Here is a 19109-nt window from a genome sequence, read left to right on the forward strand (position 1 = left end):
TACTAATAATTTGCACTATTATAAAAACACATGCAGCCTCAAGCAAGGACATTTACAAAAGGTTACATTCATTGCAAAATGTTTTGAAAGACTCATAAAAAGTGTTTGGACTTTACACAGCTATCTCACCGATATAATCAAATTAAAACATCTGCTGTGCGTAATCATCCATCACAAGGAGGCAATCAGCTTGTTATCAACTCCTGCCTACATCAGAGGAAACAAGAATAATGTTATCTTCATGTTTTATCTTAATAATGCTTTCTGTGCAAATCCCCTGAATGACACTTAGCAAAATAAAGTTTTGAAATATTATTGAAATTAGCAGCAGACTCTCAGAGCATGGCTGTTCACATGACTCTCTGACTTCTATCCACAGTGCAAATCAACTCTTTTTCTGGTTCACTGAATTGGCTTGTTCAATATTTACTGTGTTTGCATAAATACCCCCAACGGTGAAAGTGTAAGTAGAGAAGTGTCGGGAGAGAGATCTTGCTAGCAGGGCTTCTAGCCAGAAGCAGGAAGTGCCATTAATCTCGCCGCATAACCTTTTTATATGAAGAATTCCATTCTAATTTTGCAAATGCAAAGGATGTTGGGAGGATTTTCAGTTTCTCATGCTTCTTGCAGTGGTATCTGAGCTGGGGGAGAAACTTCAATGTTTCCAAAAGCGTGTTCTAACTTCCTTCTTTTTTATTGCACAGGACACCGGTAAAACTAAGCCTAGCTGCAATGATATTATAAAAAGACGTTGAACGCTATTAGTGCAGAAATGTTGGGAGGTAATTTAAGTTGCTCAAAAATGCAGTTACTCAGTGGAACTTTCCTTCATTACCACATAATCTGCAATTTGTACTATTTATCATCATCAAAGCTTGTTATTTTAGGCTCTTCATTAGAAAGAATTTGAACACTAGATGCCAAGCCTCAGAAAATCTCTGAAGCTATCAAAGAACCTAAGTAATACAACACAGAGGCCTTTCTGTTTTATTTTCCCACTGGAATAAAAGGGAGCTGTGAATCAGTGATAGAGTATATCCCTACATCTAATCTGAAAGTATCCCAATATTTCAACCACAAACCCCAGAAATGGGGAAAGCAACCTCCCACCCTGCAGAGCAGAAGGTGACGCCTGTGCTGTTGGGGAATGTAGGACACGCTGATGATGCTAAACTGACTCATTTGATGAGGATCTTTAAACAAGTTTATTTGCAATAGCACAGCTGTTCCTCTTGGGAAGGAAATGCATGCGTCCATAATTTTTATCTGTGAGGCAACTTTATGATCTGTGGTCACAGGAGGTGGCTACTGTGCTTTACAGGTCAGAGCCATGCAGTACTGGGGAATTCAGATTGCCTTCGGAGCTGGATATTGCTGCAGTGGAGCTGGAAGCTGACCGTGGGATGACTGTAGCTCGCAAATAACTCAGCTAATGTCATCCACCTTTGCTGTTTTTCTTTTCTTATGACCAAAGGAATCACCCATCTTGCCTGTGGGCTCAGTTCTCAGGTTGTGCAAACACTGACAACTCTCCAGCTGCAAAATGCTCTCCACAAAGTCCTACCAGCTGTGCATATTGGTCAGGCATTTCCACTTCCAGCTCAGTCCAGATGAGCTTTAACAGCCAGCGTGGGTTGTTACTGGGCTTTGCAGATTAGGCAGTTCTCACCTGAAACTTCCAACAGGCCCAAAGGATAATAACTCTATCTGGTGGATGGGGACAAGACCCGAGGGCATTAATGACTTCTGCAAGAAGTCAGGAGAGGGTGTTTGGGTGTTTATGTACAGAGACAGCAACACTGAAAGCTTTCTGCATCACGGCAACAATATAGGGGCCATCAGAGCAGGCTTTACTGCAATTTGCACCCATTTTGTTACTCTTCTACCATACCATACTGTTATAAATTGTCCATCATGTAGTGAGGATTAGATGCTTTGTAGTTAATGAAGGAAACTTGATTGACTGCACTGGTTACAGAGAAATAACACTACCCATTTTCTGTCAATGTGGCATTTCTGGAGCGCCAGTTCCCCAGGCTCTGTGTTTCTGTGTCCAGATATTGACTGCAATTAGGAAACAGATGAAAGGTGCTTGTTTAAATTCACAGTCTTCCATACAGAGGTGTGTAAGATTTCTTGCCCGACTTTGCACCCATTTGGGAATTATCTTGTCCAGCGCAAACTGAGGTGCAGTTGAGACTGATGAAAAATGAGAGTTTGAGTGAGTATTTGTTGCATCTTCAAATGCTTTCAAGCACAGATAAAGACACAGCTTGTCCAAGGCTGTAACAGTTTAATCTCGGGAACATGCAGGAGCTGGAGCCCTCCTGTCCTGAGGGACTGCAGCCCATCTCCTGTGCAGCGTGCTTCAAAACTGAGAGTTTGAAGGCTCTGAACAGAAGCCCAGTGAGGTAAACAGGGCACCAAGGCAATAGGGTGCGATGCTGTGCAGGAAGTACGGTGATGTTGAGGAGGAAATGAGGAGCTCCTGTTGAAGTTAGGCTGAATTTTCTAAAGAACTTTTTCACTATTTGCTATTGGATGCTTGTTTTGCTCACTATAAATACTGGCCTGGTTTTCATCTCTTTTTTTGTGATTTTTTATTGTGTGTCAAAAATAGGACAGGATTGGAAAATCAACTTCAGTAATCTCCATCACAAATTAAAAGTTATTTACAGCTGTCTGCATGACATTGCTCTTGTTTGACTTACTTTTATGCCTTGCATTTGTCATGCTGTCCTGAATTGACATCTCTTTCTTTTCTTCATTTTGCTAGCTTTTTTGCCTCTTTTCCTTGGATTCGTTCCCTCACTTCTCCAGTTCTCTAATTCTTCTATTTTACTTTGCTCTCAGTTATTTACTCCATGTGTTTTATTCTACTCTCACTGACTTTTCCTCTGAATGTCCATTGCAGCTTGTCATTTTAAAGATAAATCCTTATTTTAACTTCTTTGCAATTACCGCTGCTTCAAACTGTGGTACCACTACACAGATTTAACAAGCCACTTCTCCAAAGGTTTTTTATTTGTGTGTATGTGTCTGCATGAAAGCATTTCATTCAGAAGTAATTCCAGACTCTAATAACTAGCAACAACAATATTCAATTAATTTATCAATGGAAAAACTTTTGTGTCTCAGCTAGTGTCATGGAGCCACAGCCTAGAGCAAAGGGCACTGTGAAATGGCAGTAATGTTATATACTTTATGGTTCTCTTGTTTCTCTGTTAAACATTGTGAAGGATCACAGCCTAGGCTGGTTCCTGTTCCATTACCTCCTTCAATATCTTCCAGCTATGAAGACAAATGTGTGGAGAAGCTGATACGTAATACCCTGAAAAAAGCTGTGATACTGGGATGTGCTCTTTCCATCAGTGCAATCATATATGTGTGTGTACAGGGCTTGAATGGTGTAGCTGAGTGGGGGCTTGCATTGCAAAATGAGCTTGAAATCCTCTGCAAAATTTATTTCCACTTTTCTCTGGCCTTTTCTAGTCTATGGCTGGGAGCATAGACTAGATCCTGTTTTCACTGCAAAAAGCTGCTTAATTTGCAGCAGGGACATGAAGTGACTCATGTGGGTGCTGATCATGCTCCAGTACTCTGTCCCCTGACCTGCTTGGTCCCCTTGGCCCTGCAGCAGCAGGGGATGCACATGCTGAAGGGCTTGTCCTGCCCTGCACAGGAATGCCCTGCTTAGCCTGAATGGCTCTCACACAAACCTGTATCTGGTATTTCTCTCACTAAAGCATCTCTTAAGTCTTTGTGTAATTTCTTTCTTTGCGTAACTGCAGCAGACAAGAAAATTTAAAAGGTAAATATGATTTTCAGCTCTGAATTGCTTCTGATACCACAGTCAAAGCTTTCTGGTGCCATAGTCATGTAATCATTGACAGAAGGCTTTTTATCGTCGCCTTTCAGTGCACACAAGTGTGGACCAAGTGCAATCCTGGACTCCATAAGGACTTGGATATCTGGCTGGTGATTATTGATCAGTTCTGATGCTCTTCACCCCCTTGGGCGGCAGTGAGAACAGTGCGAAACCAGCACAGAGCTAACTGCCACAGGCATCTCAAGTACTCCTTCACTTCCCCATGCTGTGAGACGCTGCTGCCAGAACAACCTCCTTGCACACTGCATTCCCTGAACGTCACTGCTTCCTCCACATGCCAAGAGGGACAGTGCCAGCATCACTTGCATCCCAGGACACAGCTGGGAAGTGGAGTCAAGCTCTGTCGCCTCGCTGTTCTCATGGGAAACCAGGAGGCAGGTGGTTAATGGAGCACAGTACTGCTTTGCCCGTTCCACATGGACGTGCAGATCTTCACCACACTGAGCTGCAGTCGCTGTAAGCACAGCAGTAAGTGACACATCTAATAACCTTCCACTGGAGGTGACCACCAGAGAGACAGGACTCTTCAGCACTTCAGACAACTAAGGCTGATTTAAAAAAGAAGAAAAAAAAAACTTTCAAAAATGGGATAAAGCACTCAGAGCTATGAATTATCATTGCTGCATCACATATGCCTGTATCTCTCTCTTGGGAGTCATCAGAGCATCCTAAGAATCAGAGGAAACTCAACATCTCTCATAGGCTAAGAGATGTACTGCTCCCTGTGAAGTGCTCTAAGATCCTCAGCTGGAATGCATGGTAGAAAAAGAGACCCAAGGGAAACACAACTAAGTTTCTTTTCTCATGAGTGTTCATTATGACTTCAAAGAGTTTTAAACAAAGAAGTATTTCCATTCCTATTTCTGTTGTTGACTTTCTGCAACAGGCACATGAAAGGACAAGATGAGGGAAAACTCACACCTCTGTGGACCTAGTTCTCATGTGCAATATCAAAGCAGTAATTCTTACCACGAGTATGGATGAGGTCCATTCACTAGATGTAAGATGTAAATGATGTAAGACATCTTTTGCTTCCCGGTGGAAAGCATCACAAGTGAAATACGTATTTCAACACTCATGTATGTGTTTTCTAGATGGTCTTCCAGGTGCAAACATCGCTCTCTTTGCAGTGTTGATGACTCCCAAGAAAACGTCTGCATTATCACACATGATCCATTTGGGGCATGTTAACATCACCTACTTGAAATTCAACTGATGCCAATCACAGCCCATCAGTGTGAGCTTCCGGGTGTGAAGGAGAGGTGTCAACCGAGAGCTGTCAGGTGCTGACAGGGTGTGCAAGGTGATAAGCGACAAGCAGCAGCAAGTATGAACTTAAATTTCCAAGCTGTAAGAAGCTGCTGTGCAGAAGGTGTGTTTGCAGCCCTAGGCCTGAACTAGATGTTGTTTTGCAGCAGCTACAGATGAACTTGTGCTGCCGCGCTGCAAAGGACACGTATTGTTTTCTGTTGTTTCAAACTGACTTACCACAGACACCTCTTTGTGGGCTCCCCCAGGTCACGTTGACACCAGTATATACACTGGCGGCTAGTCAGGGCCTGCAGCTGCTTGGGGGCTTTCTGGCTGTTTTTACAAGAGGCAGCCTTGCCTGGCCTTTATCAACACCATTTTAGCAGGTGAGCCCCGTTTCGTAAAGTCTGAGTCTGGACCCAAACACAATTTTCTTCAATATTCAAAGGAGATCTCCTCCTGGGCTTGGACATGCTCCATTCAGCTCAGAGCCCAATTCCAAAGCTTGTGTTCCAGTTAAAACTTCTGTGGGATCTTGGGCTGTGGGATCTTGGGCTGTGGCTATGTACAGATCTGTCTCCCACTTAGGTCAGACGAGTCTTACATTCTTGACATTGAGTTCAAAAGGCATTTGGGTCATAAAAAGGTAAAACTGAGGCCAACTGGAATTTTCAAGAATCTACTTACATACATTAACTTCTAATTGCCGCTTAGGTTTGTGGAAATCTCCATTTGTGATCATTTTTATTTCATTAAATGCATGGCCTTCTCTATTTATTATTAACTCTATTTATTATTAACTTCTCTATTTATTATTAACTCACCATACATGTCCCAAAAGACAGACTTGTTTGATTTGACCTTATGAATTCAAATGGTGACTGCTGAGGTGGTGGGTCATTTTCACCTGATGATGCAGCACTGAGACACGGTATCAGAACTAGAGTTGAGAGTTTTTGCATGCAGCTCTGTGCTGAAGTAGGTTTTGGAAAGACTTATTCTAAGGTAGAGAGGGTTTCTAAAGCGTATGCTGTTAGTTATCTTTTTGTTGTTTGTAGCAAAATTAAATTGAATGAGTCGAGCTCAGTGAGCAGCACCGAAACAACAGTTGGCTCGCAGTGCGATGAGATAAATTTAAACTCGCTCACTTTCAGATACATGTTAAGCAACTTCCTGGTAAAAGTGTGATAGAGATTATTTGTATAAACAGCTGTTTCTCCAGCCATGCAGAAAGAAACGCTCTCAGCAGTGGTGGGTGGGTGCAGTCGCTGCGTTTTAAGCGGTCTCCTCTCGGTGACCTCTGCTTCCTGACTTCAAACTCCTCCACCCCTCTGCATGCTGCTTCTGGGCTGTGCTCACCTCTGAGACGTGACCCCGGTTTCTGCTCAGAGCCCACGTGACACTTCTTGTGTTGGATGAAGGAAATTCTCATATATCTGAATTTCATTTCAGAGGCCCCCTAAATGACAGCTGTTTTTGCAAGTGCCCAGAAAAGCAGCAAGAGCAAAAGAGATGCTATCAGGCTTTAAAGATCAGCACAGAGGCTTAGGAAATGTCTGCAGCTGCAGCAGCACCTGCCATCTCAAGATCCTCTGCATGTAGGTTAGCCCACGAGAGGAAGGAAAGGGGAAAGAGCTCATGTGGTTACTTATGGTCATTTCTCATCTCTATTACTGCTCTTACTGTGTAAATACAGGAAAGATATTTAAGGTTTCAACGCGCACACAAAAATATGTTTGTACATGTAATAAGCTACTAAGCACCCTTGTTTCTGGAAAATAAGACATTTTGAAAGCTTTCACATCTATGAAGGGGGCAGCCTCCCAGCACAGGAGGCTCAGGTTACCAGCGTGGGATACTTTCCAGCAATTAGGAAGCCGACTGCAAAGTACCTGGATAAAGTGAAATGTTTTGTTATCACCATCATGTCTTTAACCATTTCCACATATCAGCTTTCCCATGAGCAGAAGTTCCCCAGCACTGCACCATAGCAAAATGCTCCAGGCTTTTAACCAGCAAACACTACTGCAGTAGTGCTGTGGCTTCGTTACAGGATGTCCACAAGTGGCAAAAAATACTGATCACAGTGCACGAGCGCTCTCTGTGCCATTCAGAGGACTAACATACGTAGCACCTAGCTGCAGCTGTCCTTAGCAGGGGGAAGAACTGAGTTCTGTAAACAGCTGTGATGGTGAGTTGCTCACTTCAGAGAACCTTCCCTTTTCTAAGCAAGTTAGTGGCTCTACATCTTCACCAGAAGAATTTGTTCAAGCTGATGGAAATAGGGAGGTATAGGTATGCATATAATTCACTGAAAAATCAATCTCTACCTTAAAAGAAAAAAAGAAAAGAAAAAAAAATATTTTCAAAGTTCCGTGAGCTGCCAGGGTATATGGGAACAAGCTGATATTTGGAGCTCATTTTTCCTTTTCACAAACCACACCTTGTCTTGTCTTTTACATCATGTCTTCTCTTTCCTGTAGCATACCGTCCAAGCATGCTCTAAAACTCTTAGTACATCATTTCTCTCAGTCACATAAGTTCAGGCAAAATAATCTGCAATGAAATTGTTTTGATTAGGGAAAGAATTGTTAGAGGGAATGCCAAGGGAAATGGGAAAAAAATGTCCCACTCCCTTCTAACTGGGTGGAAAGATGTTCTTGGAGAGCTGTGTGCTGAAACTTGTTCGTAGCATAATGTTTTGGCACAGTGCAATATTTTGTTTGATTGCTGTGGCAGCAGACATACCTACAATGGATTCAGAGAGAGATTAAAGCCAGGAGAGCAATTTTTACTGGTGAGAACTAGCAAGAGATGGCTCACCAGTGACAGTAAGCACTTCTTCAAGACTTACCAGCTTACAATCCAGGCAGATCAGCAGAGTCAGCAACAGTATTTGCAGCATTGCCATCTGGCCTTCCCTTGGAGGACAAGAGAAGAGAGTCACGTACGGTACAGAGATGATTTGCTCAGGTGAGGTGTTGCAGAAATGCATGGTTTAAAACTTACTAACATTTGTGAGGCAGTTATTGCTCGAGTTTGCAGCTTGATTAGCACAGTTAATGGAACAGGTGATTGAGTCTCCCTCTGAGCTATGGCACAAAACAAAATACGGATATTCAGATTCTTACATACACAATCACTTTCCTTGAGCATATACTTGTCTCAGAAAATGAGGTTCTTAAATTGTGATCAAGCCCGAATAGCTTAAATTAGGATATTAAAAAAGATGTCTATATGTTTGACTGCTAGTGCCAATCTACATTGGATCATCAGGATTCAGTGTGAATCTTTCTGGTTTGAGCTTGACTGGCAAGTTAGTGCTTCAATGTCCTTTTAATAGCAAAGCAAAATAGTAAACCTTCCTCCAGGGACTGTAACTATTTTACTGTTATTTCCTCTGGGAGATTTTATAATTTCCAGTCTCGGGGATCGTAAATTACTGAGGCCTTACTGGACAGCAAGAATTCACATGCTGAGAGTGTAAGCAAACTCATGTTGTTTGGCTGATCGGGAACGCTGTTTCCCTTCAGTGTGAACTACAGCCATTGGATACAAGTATTTGTGTTTTCTGACATCCCGGAGAAATGACTCCTGCGTTGCTGACCCACGTAGAAATGAAATCAGGGAAGCAGCAAGTGTAGCACATTTCCTTGATCTGAGGAAGTTGCCCAATAAAAGCACTTTGTGATTTCCCTAGGAGGATTTACTGAATTAACCAGCTTGTTCCCATATTCCTTGGAGAGAACCCTTGATCCATGACATTGGAAAGGACTGAGACTTGGTAAAGATTTTTGATTAATTTTTTTAAAAATACGTATTTCGCATGCTTTGAAAGAATGTTTTATTCCATAGATATCCCTCATGAAAATCTTTTAATAATATTTGGAATCTTCTCATGTGTTTTTCCTTCTGTTTTTATTGCCACTCCTATTCCCTTTGCACACCCCATTTTGTCACTAAAATGTCAGAATGAAGGAATAAACAAAATCAGAAAAAGCTAAAGCATAAATCCAGGCTGCCTTGAAGAAATTGCTCTAGTTTTTGAATGAAAAAATAGCGCTATTCAGAATAATGTAGCTGTCTAATGAAAGCAAGCATACAACTTATTTTTTTCATTAAGCTTTCAGGTTTTAGAAGCACTGGCAATAACTATAGTGATTATGTGATTACTTTCCTGTTATAAAAATGCAGCAGCTTTTCTGGTAGAGTTCAAAAGATTAATCAGAACAGCTGGAGATGGGAAGAATGACACAGGAAACTGTAAACAACCTGCTGCATTACTTTGATTGTTTTTGTAACTTATCTTTCCTATTGATGTTTTTCACATCCAATAAACGTGATTGTATGCAAATGAAAAGGTATTGCTAATGACGCAGTCTAAAGAGCTTACGAAGCACTGGAACTGAGGTAGTTTCCCACCTGCAGAGCCTGAAAAATAGTGGCATTTCCTTCTTGCCAGAGGCTCCTCCTTAATTACTAGTGTTTACTGTTGCACAGATATACACATGAGATCAGGACATTGGTCCCATGCAAAAATATTCCATGGAAGTACAGTTGTCATCCCAAAAGATGATGGACTTAGACAGGATGAAAGGTGGATGACAGAACAACACGTCCATTGTCATACATTAGCTTTAATGGAGCAACGTCCAAAGTCTCCAGAGAGGACAGTGGAGAGGTGGGGAGGAGGGGACAAGGAAGCCTTTTATGCTCTACGCTAAGCAAATTACAAAACTAAAATCAATTATCTAAGTTCAACCAATATAATCCCTCCATGAACACTATTAGATTGCTTCATTCCTGCCCCATGTTCTTGTTTTAGTTTAAGTGAAAGCAATCACCTTCACAAGCAGATGGACATAGCCACCTACAAGACTGAGAAGTCTCCATTAATTGCTTCTCATGGAGGAAAAAAAAAAAAACAAGAAAAAGGTTCATAACCAATTGCCAGAAACCATAGTTAAATCAGATGTCTTTGAAATTAGCTACTTTGTTCCTTTTTCTTTTCCTTTTTTTTTTTTTTCCTTTTTCTGTTGTGATGTTGATTATCACTGAACAAACTACTGAGGCCCATGGTGGATTTTACATTTCCTAATGTCTTCAGATTGAGAAGATAACTTCATAACAAAACAAAAGTTATTGGAGTCAGCCATAATAATAATAATAATAAAGTAGGTTAGATTAAATCTTTTAATAGCCCTTTCTGGCCATAAACTTTAGGAATCTCTGGAAGAATATGAGAATAGGAGACAAAGTGTGGGAGACAGTTTAGTTGCGAAAATGCCTAACAGTGCAAATCTGTTCTGTTTCTTCTCATTAGCTGAAGGCTCAGGGCCAAACACTCCTCCTTCTCTAATCCATGGCTACTAGGAAGGTGAGCTTCATTAGCTTTCTTGTTTTAGACTAATCTTTTCGCCTTTCTGGGCTTCTCTGCCCTCTTCCCAGCCTCTTCTTGCTTGTTCAAATTTTGATTTCTTGTATAAATATCTTCCAGTAGGGCAGAAAGGAGCAGCAATGGCTGCTGCTTTATGGGTTCTGCCCTGCAACCTTCAGTCTAGCGGGGAAGTAGAAGCTCAGGCTGAGATATTTCTGTGAACTTTATTAATTAGCTTCATATCAAATGCCTTGTCCAAACCCTTGTTCCCAAGAATAATCCCTGTGAACTGATTAATGGTCCTATAAATGGCTTCCCCACATATTGTCTGAGCTGGATGAGCCTGTCCACCTATTGAATTTTTCTACTACAGTGGCAGATTTAAATGCTTTTTTTTTTTCCCCTGCAATTGTGACATACATGAAATAAAGCAAACCATTCACTTAATTCACTTAAATTGCTAGGGTGAGTATCTACTGGGGTAACATGGAAATTTAGTTGGCAATTGTCACCTGACAGTGTAATCACTGAATGCACAGCACCAAAAGAGAGGCTTTGCTTCAAAAACATTGACAGTCATTTGTAAATACTCACATATTTTCTACAGGCCTTTGTTTGGTTTATTTTGTAGACTATTTGCATACAGCAGATGCTGAGTTTAGGCCACGAGGCTGCCCTAAAGCATAACGAGACTTTCTTTTGACAAAGAAAGAAAAAAAAAAAGTCCCTTTAGAAGCTAATGCAGCCAGAAGGGTGATGGAGAGGAAAAGTGGAGGAGAGCTTTACAGCCACTGCCTCACAGACAGCCCATCCCACAAGCCCTAACTGGTGCTGGGTACTTTTAATCTTCCTTTCCACAGAAATCTGTCCGTTAGACACGGATTTAGCTGTCTCTCTGTCATATCATAAGTTGCACTCAGATCTATTGTTCTGTTTAATACAAACTAGCTCTCTGTTTACCACCTTCTACCTGGTGCTTAAACTGAAGCCCATATCCAATTAGGAGTCTGATATATACAGCCAGGTAAAACTTTTGGCTTTGGGCCTCACAGGTCTGCAAGACATTCAGCAACAGCAAGAATGAAGGCAAGCCAGTATGCCCTCAAATACTGCTTGTGACCGACTCAAGGGCAATTTATACTTTGAAGACCAATGGCATCTTTGCCATGTAATTCAATTTACATACTCTCGCATGCTTTTTAAATTCTTGGCCTCGGTGCAGTAACAGCTTGTGATTCCTTGTTTCCATCTAAGCCCTCTGTGTCAACCTTTGCTGCCCTGCTCTTCCAAAGAATAATGTCCATTTTGATGGAGAAGCCCTTTCTGTTTAGTTTAATTTTATTCATATTCTTTATTATCATATGAAAACCACTCCTCTCTAAGGCAGTCTGATCTGTACTCCCTGGAATTTAGTCACTTGTCAAAATAACCCTAAACCATTTTGGTGTTTTAGAAGCAAGCTGCAACTATTGTGTCCTTCCACCCTACTGTGTTTTCATTCTAAATGGAACAGTTGCCTTTCCTTGACTAATTTCAACGTTTTTTTATCACATCAGAAACACAGTATCTTAACAACCTCAAATAGAGCTTTAAGCAGCAGAACACATCTCTGTATTTAGGCATTTCGCAAGAAATTGAGCTTCCCCACAGATAGCCAAGTAAATAAACCACTTGAACTGATTTTTGTCCTCAGGAGGTCTCATCCACAGAATTTCTGAATTCAGATTGTTTCAAACCTTAGGATACTTAAAGTCCTTTATGGCCTCTCTTGAAATAAAAGTAACCTTTTACTACTCGAGAGAGCCTGAAGGTTAAAAACCAAGCAATTAATACTTAAATCCTAAACTGAATGAGGTACTGCCTGAGCACCTTCCATGGGATATCAGAAGAAGTAAAGTCCTTACTTCCCCGTATGCACTAATCTCTGTGCGATTAACATTAATGAAATGGAATTTTTCGATGGGAGAAAAGTGACAGAAAGTAGGAAGGGAATAATGAAAAAGAAAAACAAACAAACAAGCAAAAAAAAAAAATCCACGTAAACCAAAAAACAGCTGTTGGGTTGTGTCCTGTATGGTAAAACAGACCACTGCCTCTACTGCAATCACATAGGGAATTTTTGCATCTTTTTTTTATTGAGCTGATCAGATTCTGGCAGATCATTCCATACCAAAATTACCTCGGCAGGAGGTGCAGATACAGAAAAGCAAAAGCCAAATCACATTGTGAATAGTTCTCATACACTTTTTTTTTCCTGAGCGTCCTGATCTAAAACACATTAGAGGTATGCAGCTGTCCCTGAAGTTCCTTGAGTCGCTTTGAAAATGAGGGCAAAGGTTGTAAACAGGTACTATGAGAAAGTGGGAGCCTGCTGAGGAACTTGAGTTTGGACATACTTTACTAAAGGCACCTCACATGATGGAAAAAGTCAGCAGTCACATTCCACTCCAAGAGCTTAGGCTAGAGGTGACAAGTGCAGGAATCAATGGGCTGAGATGCCCATCTACAAGGAAAGGACAGAGAAAGGAAAGAGATGGAAAGCATTTCTGGAAATTGTTACAATTTGGTCATCCAAGTGTAGCGAGGAGTCAGTCATAACTTTGAGGAATGAGGGCTGCACATCTTTGAGTAAAGGTAGTGAAATATTTTGGCCAGTTCTTAAAAACATTTCCCCATCCAGCTAGACACTCTGGACTTGTATGGATACATCTTGAGCTGACTGCTCCTCTTCTACAGAGTTACTGGAAAGGATTTTGGCACTGTAGAAGTAATAGTGGCCTCATACCTTGACAGTGGAGCACGGGAACATGAGCAAGACTTGGACTCATGGGGGTTTGTTGGCCTCCTAGTGGAGACCTGTTGTAGGACTCCTCATGACACAAAATACATCAGTCAAGATACCATTTTCTTTGGCATGGCTGTGTCTGTCCTGCGCCATTGATGAGGTTTTGGCAATATAGTTGACCCTCCCTGAGGAGATTTTTTGCCACACTTATGTCTGGCTGAATACAGCAAAACCCTCCTCAGTGTTCATGAGAGCAATGGGAATCTCCGACAGTCTGTAAAAAATGCCTCAGAGAATGTCATTCAAAGAAGCTGGCCCTGCTCTGCGTTGCTAAGTCTTTCCAGATATATGTTCCTTATTGTGGGGGCAGCTGCTGAAAGGTCATTCTAACCTGCCTGCTGCTCCATGCCTAGATATGACACAGTCACCACTAGATAAAACCAGTGGATTCTCAGACTGTAAATCAGAAACCACCATCTGCTCAGTGTTCCCACAGATTGCTTACTTTTTTCAGTCTGATTCTGCCTAACACACATTCTTGCTGCCTTTGGGGTCAAGAGGAGTTTATTGTTACAGGTGGCCATAGAGGTTGCACCTACAGAAGATGGTAAATTGAGCACCCATAGTGCCACTCTGATTCATAATGAATCAAAGAAGCAAAAGCAAGGTTTAAGAACAATGAAGATACATGCTTGCCAATATTCCTCTGTATTGCTGTGCAGATGTATGTGAAATACATATAACAAAATGCAAGATAGTTAAATAAATCCTGCTTTGCTTTAGTTGAGCATTTGCAAGCTGAAAATAGTGTCCCTTTTGGGTGAAGAATAATGCTCTAGGCTGAGGCTCTTCCTCAGACCATTCTATGATTCAAACTATACCCAAACACACAAGTCCCTGAAAATTTGTCCCCACATAACTACTCTGGTTTCTTGCCTGCTCCCTCACTTTCTTTCCCTGCAGTTCACACATATTGTTCAAATTGACAATCACAGAATAATATGTTTGCTGCTCAAGAAGCACCTCCTTTCAGTGCACTTAAGTGCGCTTAAGCAGTATTCTTTGTGAGACTTAGGAGTATGCTGAGAAAGGTGAACTGGTCAGTTGTTTGATGGACTGCAAGTTAGTTGATGGCTGCTGTGGGCTTCCAGTTTTGTGGCTTTTCTTTTTATTTCATAACACACCTTGGAACTACTACTGTCCTTATGCTATAGGCTCCTGAAGATCAATTTAAAACTTAAATCAAAGCTGAGAAATCCATTATCTAATGAAAAAGAACTCCCCTTTTATTTATTTATGGCTATTTTTTTTCCAAATTCAGATAATTTAAGTTGGACACTAGAACTCTACCATTCCAGTGATCTATTTTTCTTAGTGTTTGGGATGTATGTGGGCAGGAAAGCAAGGAGGGACTGGGCTGATGATGGAGACTTACAAATGTTTTTTACATTTCCAAAATTCCTTCCCTAGTAAGACTTTGAAATCTTACAGCTGCTGTCCTTTTTGCTTGTATGATTATTTCTCCAGCTGTGTGGAAATGCTGCAAAACCATTCTGTGATCTGTCACAGAAAATATTTTGACTCAGCCATCAATGACATAGAAGTTCCTGCTGAACTATAATGTCTAACTCTGGTGTTGGATTGGATAAAAAATGATTATTAAATTGTTATATATAGAATTGAAGTATTTAGGGTGCTTTTCTTTCCCCAGAAAAGTTGTGCAGTTTATCTATTTAAGAGTTTGAAAGTTGGTTCCTTATGCTTTCTTTGTTCTTTAAAGTCCCATTGGGATAACTTGTAGAGCTTAGTGGGATAACTTATACAGCTTTTTGTGATAGTGAAGGAAAGGGTTAAGAGGGACATACACCTTCTTTGGAGACTCTTTCTAGCCCTGTAGTAAGTTCAGGGATAAAAAGCCTGCAAATCAGAACGAAGAATTTCTTTGAAGTAGACTTCAGGGTAGCTTCCTATGTGCTTGAGAAAATGAAATTGGAGGTGATGGAAAAGTGGTCGGGGAGAGCTGTGAGGTAGAAAACAATCTGGAAAAGTGCTAGAAAGAACCTATTGCAGTTGCTTTGTAGAAGTTTCCCCTGTCAGTTCTGGGTTCTTTTGCAAAATGTCTCTGTTATCAAAACCCTGAAGAGAAGTGATTCAGGGCAGACAGACTACTGGCCATCTGCAAAGTGGGGAGATGCTCAGGGATGTGGGCTGATAAGTGGTCTGCCAAATAGTGTGAGTGGTCTGTGGCATGAAGGGGAATTGAAGCAAGTTCATTTCAGCTCCCGACATTGCCATGAGAGAATACCACAAGTCTCGGTGATTCTGTTTTCATTCAGATCTTTCATTTTATTACTTAAATATTTCTTGTTTGATAGCCAATAAGTGTTTTTGTGTTAAAAACATAACGATTCTGCTTTTTCACACTTGCATTTTACTAGCACATGAGTTGAAAGACCCAACCTCGCAGCCTCTCTAGCAGTAAATATACATCAGGCAAGGTATATTGACAGCGCTTGATAAAAGAGTGATTAATCCTTCACAATTGCAAACACACAAAAATACCTGGAAAGAAGCTTAAATACTTGATTTCAAATGCAAGTATTTGTTTATTACTGTCTTGTGATACTGCTTCACGAGATCAGGCAATGACTGACAAACATCTATTCTCTTTCTTGTCGCTCTCCAGGGCATAAGCTAAAGGTGGGAGAGATCAAGAGGGAATCTGTCTCACACATGCAAGAACAACATTATATATCTGACTCAGTACACAGCAGGGGTCATTACCTCAGCTTGTACCTCAAAATCTTGTCTTTGTTTGAAGGGAGAAAGCTAGGCTAGAATGGATGGATCTTAAGGGGAAAGCAGGCAAAATCACTGTTTGTAACACAGATTTCCTGGCCTGCTTATACAAAATTGTTGAGGAAGAGATAGATACAAACTTTGCCAAAAGAAACGAGTCTCAATTGAGACTGTCATTAGAGAGCACCAGTCAAGCCTTTCACAAGAACTGATATTACTTGACTTTTGCTTTCCATAGGAAAGATCTTCTAAGGGTCACTCCTTTCGACTATTTCCGGTAATACTTGTGCATCTAAGAAAATCCCAGAGTGAGTGAGTCTAGACTGATAACACACATTCTATGGCTAGTTTGGATTCATTTAGCAGAAAAGCAAAACATTTTCTGTAATTTGTTTCATAATTTGGCACTTTAAGGTCAACTATCTACCCAGCAAAGAAAAGAGAAAGGGCAGCCAAATTCTTGGATGAATTATATTGAATTTCTTTGAATTTCACAAGATTTAAGTGGATGCAGAATTAGGTTGTTGCCAACATTTTCAAGAGTCACGCTCTATGTGAACCCATGCTGTACTTCTCAGTTACTCTAGAGCCTCTGTGTAGGGTTAGGGTCTAGGACAATAAAACAAGGGTATCAGGATCTGATCCATGGTGCTCTTATTCAGTCTTTCAGGCTTGCTCACAAAGCTTGTGATTGGTTACGTGTTCATTGGGATTGATATCAACTCCAGACATTTGCAAGGTGAACAATGTCTGGAGTTTTTGGAAGCCTATATTCCAGAGAGGCCATAGGCTGTGTATTTGGCAGTGAGGACATAAGTCATTTTGCCAGGGAAGATGAAGGACCAAAAAGGAACCAGTTCAGTTACCTAAACACAGTCAACAAGCTTAATTTAGATGTCTTAGCGGGGGTCTAAGACATCTTCATATGAGACATGGCCCATGAGAGAGTGACACATTTCAAGGCAGACAGCTGAAGACCAGCTGGGATAACCTTAGGCATTGAAAAGACTCAGGACACCTATGTTTGAATGAGTGAATCCTACCCTTGGAGTCAAATGAAGCCAGGAAGGGGATGTAGTTAGCAAAATGAGACCCTGAGGTGACAAGTCCTACAGAGGACAGTCATATTATAGCCACAACAGCCTCTAATCAAAAACCCAAGGGTTTAAACAGCCTTTGAAAGAGGAGGAAAGAAAAGATGATTGTGAGGATGCAGAGGGGAAAATAGCAGATATGAAAAAAGCAGATATGAAAAAAATAGACAAAGAAAGAAAGAAAAAAATCAGAATATGGAGAAGCAAAAGGCAAAAAAACTAGGCACTATATTAGAGAAACATGTCCTATAAGGGAGGTGATATGAAGAATGAGAAACAAAGAGAGAGTGTAGATCAGATTAGAAGAAATGTGTATAATCCTCCCTGTTCAAAATAGATAACGTAATACACTCCATTCTATAAAGCTGTTTTCAAGCACTTTTCAAACAATTTTCCTTGAACATAATAAATCATTGGTTTCTCCAGAGACACAGAGCATGCTCTGTTAAAACTTTCCTTAATTCTTGCAGAAGATTTCAGAAACTCTCCATTTCTCTTTGCCATTTCCATGCTACAACTAACATATTCCCAGATAATGAAAATAAAAGGACATAAGCCTGACAGTCTTTAGGATAAAAGAATAAACCACGCAAGATGGAAATGGACAATAAGTATAGGCATTTTAATTTTTCTCCCCAAACAATCTGCTGGATGAAATTCTGCCAGGAGTTATCTGTCTGAAGTAAGGGCAATTGCAGTGCTGCAATTAGGGCAGAATGATTGCCAGTTGCCTCTAATTTCATTTTGATTTCTGCAATTTTTTATGATTCATTTTTCTTTGAAAGCTATTATTCACTGGAATAAGCTTGAACAGCTGTAAACCTTTCTTGGTGATGTGGATTAGGAAATACTGTCATCTGAACAGGATAAGTGTGTGCATTCCATTTGTCTTTATCTCATTGAGTTTTAACATAGAACACACCATACACACTGGAAAACACACAGATCTTATATGTGTGCTTGAAGGAGACGATCCCTTGATAACTAAAGACACCAGGCTTGCCTAGCAGTCACCTGGGATTAATTCCCACATTGCACAGGACATACCAGTTTCATATACCTCATAAAAGTAGGATTAAGATTTCAACCCTATATTAAGGTACATGACATTTTCAGCTTGGAGCTACTTTGAAAAGGAAAGAGAGCATGGAGAATTTTTTCTTAGGAGAAAATGTGATGCACAATTGACACTACAAAACCCTCCTTATCTAGGCAGGCAGGCCAGTATGGTATTTTTCCTAATGCTCTATGTCAGGAAATAGCAACCTATCTAAAAAGACGGAAACAGGATATATTTTCTTTCCCAAATTAGAAGTTAAAATGAGTCCACTATAAATCCACCAGACTCCAGGAGATGCTGCATTTCCAAGAGAGAAGATGGTAGCATCTAGCAACTGATGATGGCATCCTAATTCTCTATGACACAATGGTTTCCAGCTCGATTTAGATATAAAATGAAGCAAGGAAGCATTACCTCTTAGAAATGTCCTTTTTAGGATGCAGCTTCCGGCTCCAGGCCACATACCATCACAAAATATGTGTCCCACCTATGCTTTCCTGCTCTGCTTCTTGATCTCTGTTGCGGACTACTGCAGCTCATAGACCTATTCTTAGTAAATGTAATGCAATAAAGCTTTATTATGTGTTGTATCTCTCGTATTTGAATAACAGAAAAAGACAAACTCCTGCTGTATCTCTTATGCTGTTATTATGCTTGATTTGCTGAAGCAATAGGGACTAGTCAAATATTAACAATCTTTAGAGTTTTTACAAATGCCAAGGCTGTTTTGCCTCAAGCCAGAAATTCTAGAGAAATGTTTTCTTGATAAATAAAAAGGACATAAAAAAGCCTGATTGAGTGCCACATATATGGAGGTCAGGCTGTTCTCCAGTGAACTGGATTGAAAAAACTCA

The 19109-nt window shown here is 40.6% G+C and overlaps 1 protein-coding gene across 1 annotated transcript in view; it reads right to left on the minus strand.

Moving 5' to 3' along the window:
• TGFBR2 (transforming growth factor beta receptor 2) overlaps window positions 1-18695 on the minus strand; it is a 76288-nt gene extending 57593 nt beyond the window's left edge. The window contains exon 1 of the mRNA XM_088521149.1: window positions 18670-18695. The gene's annotated coding sequence lies outside the window, so the exon portion shown is untranslated. The remainder of the gene's footprint in view (window positions 1-18669) is intronic.
• Window positions 18696-19109: the final 414 nt, after the last annotated feature.

The sequence above is a fragment of the Tinamus guttatus genome, unplaced genomic scaffold, assembly GCF_059628265.1.
Source record: "Tinamus guttatus ecotype Peru unplaced genomic scaffold, ASM5962826v1 Tinamus_guttatus_pri_ptg000115l, whole genome shotgun sequence".
Taxonomy (NCBI): domain Eukaryota; kingdom Metazoa; phylum Chordata; class Aves; order Tinamiformes; family Tinamidae; genus Tinamus; species Tinamus guttatus.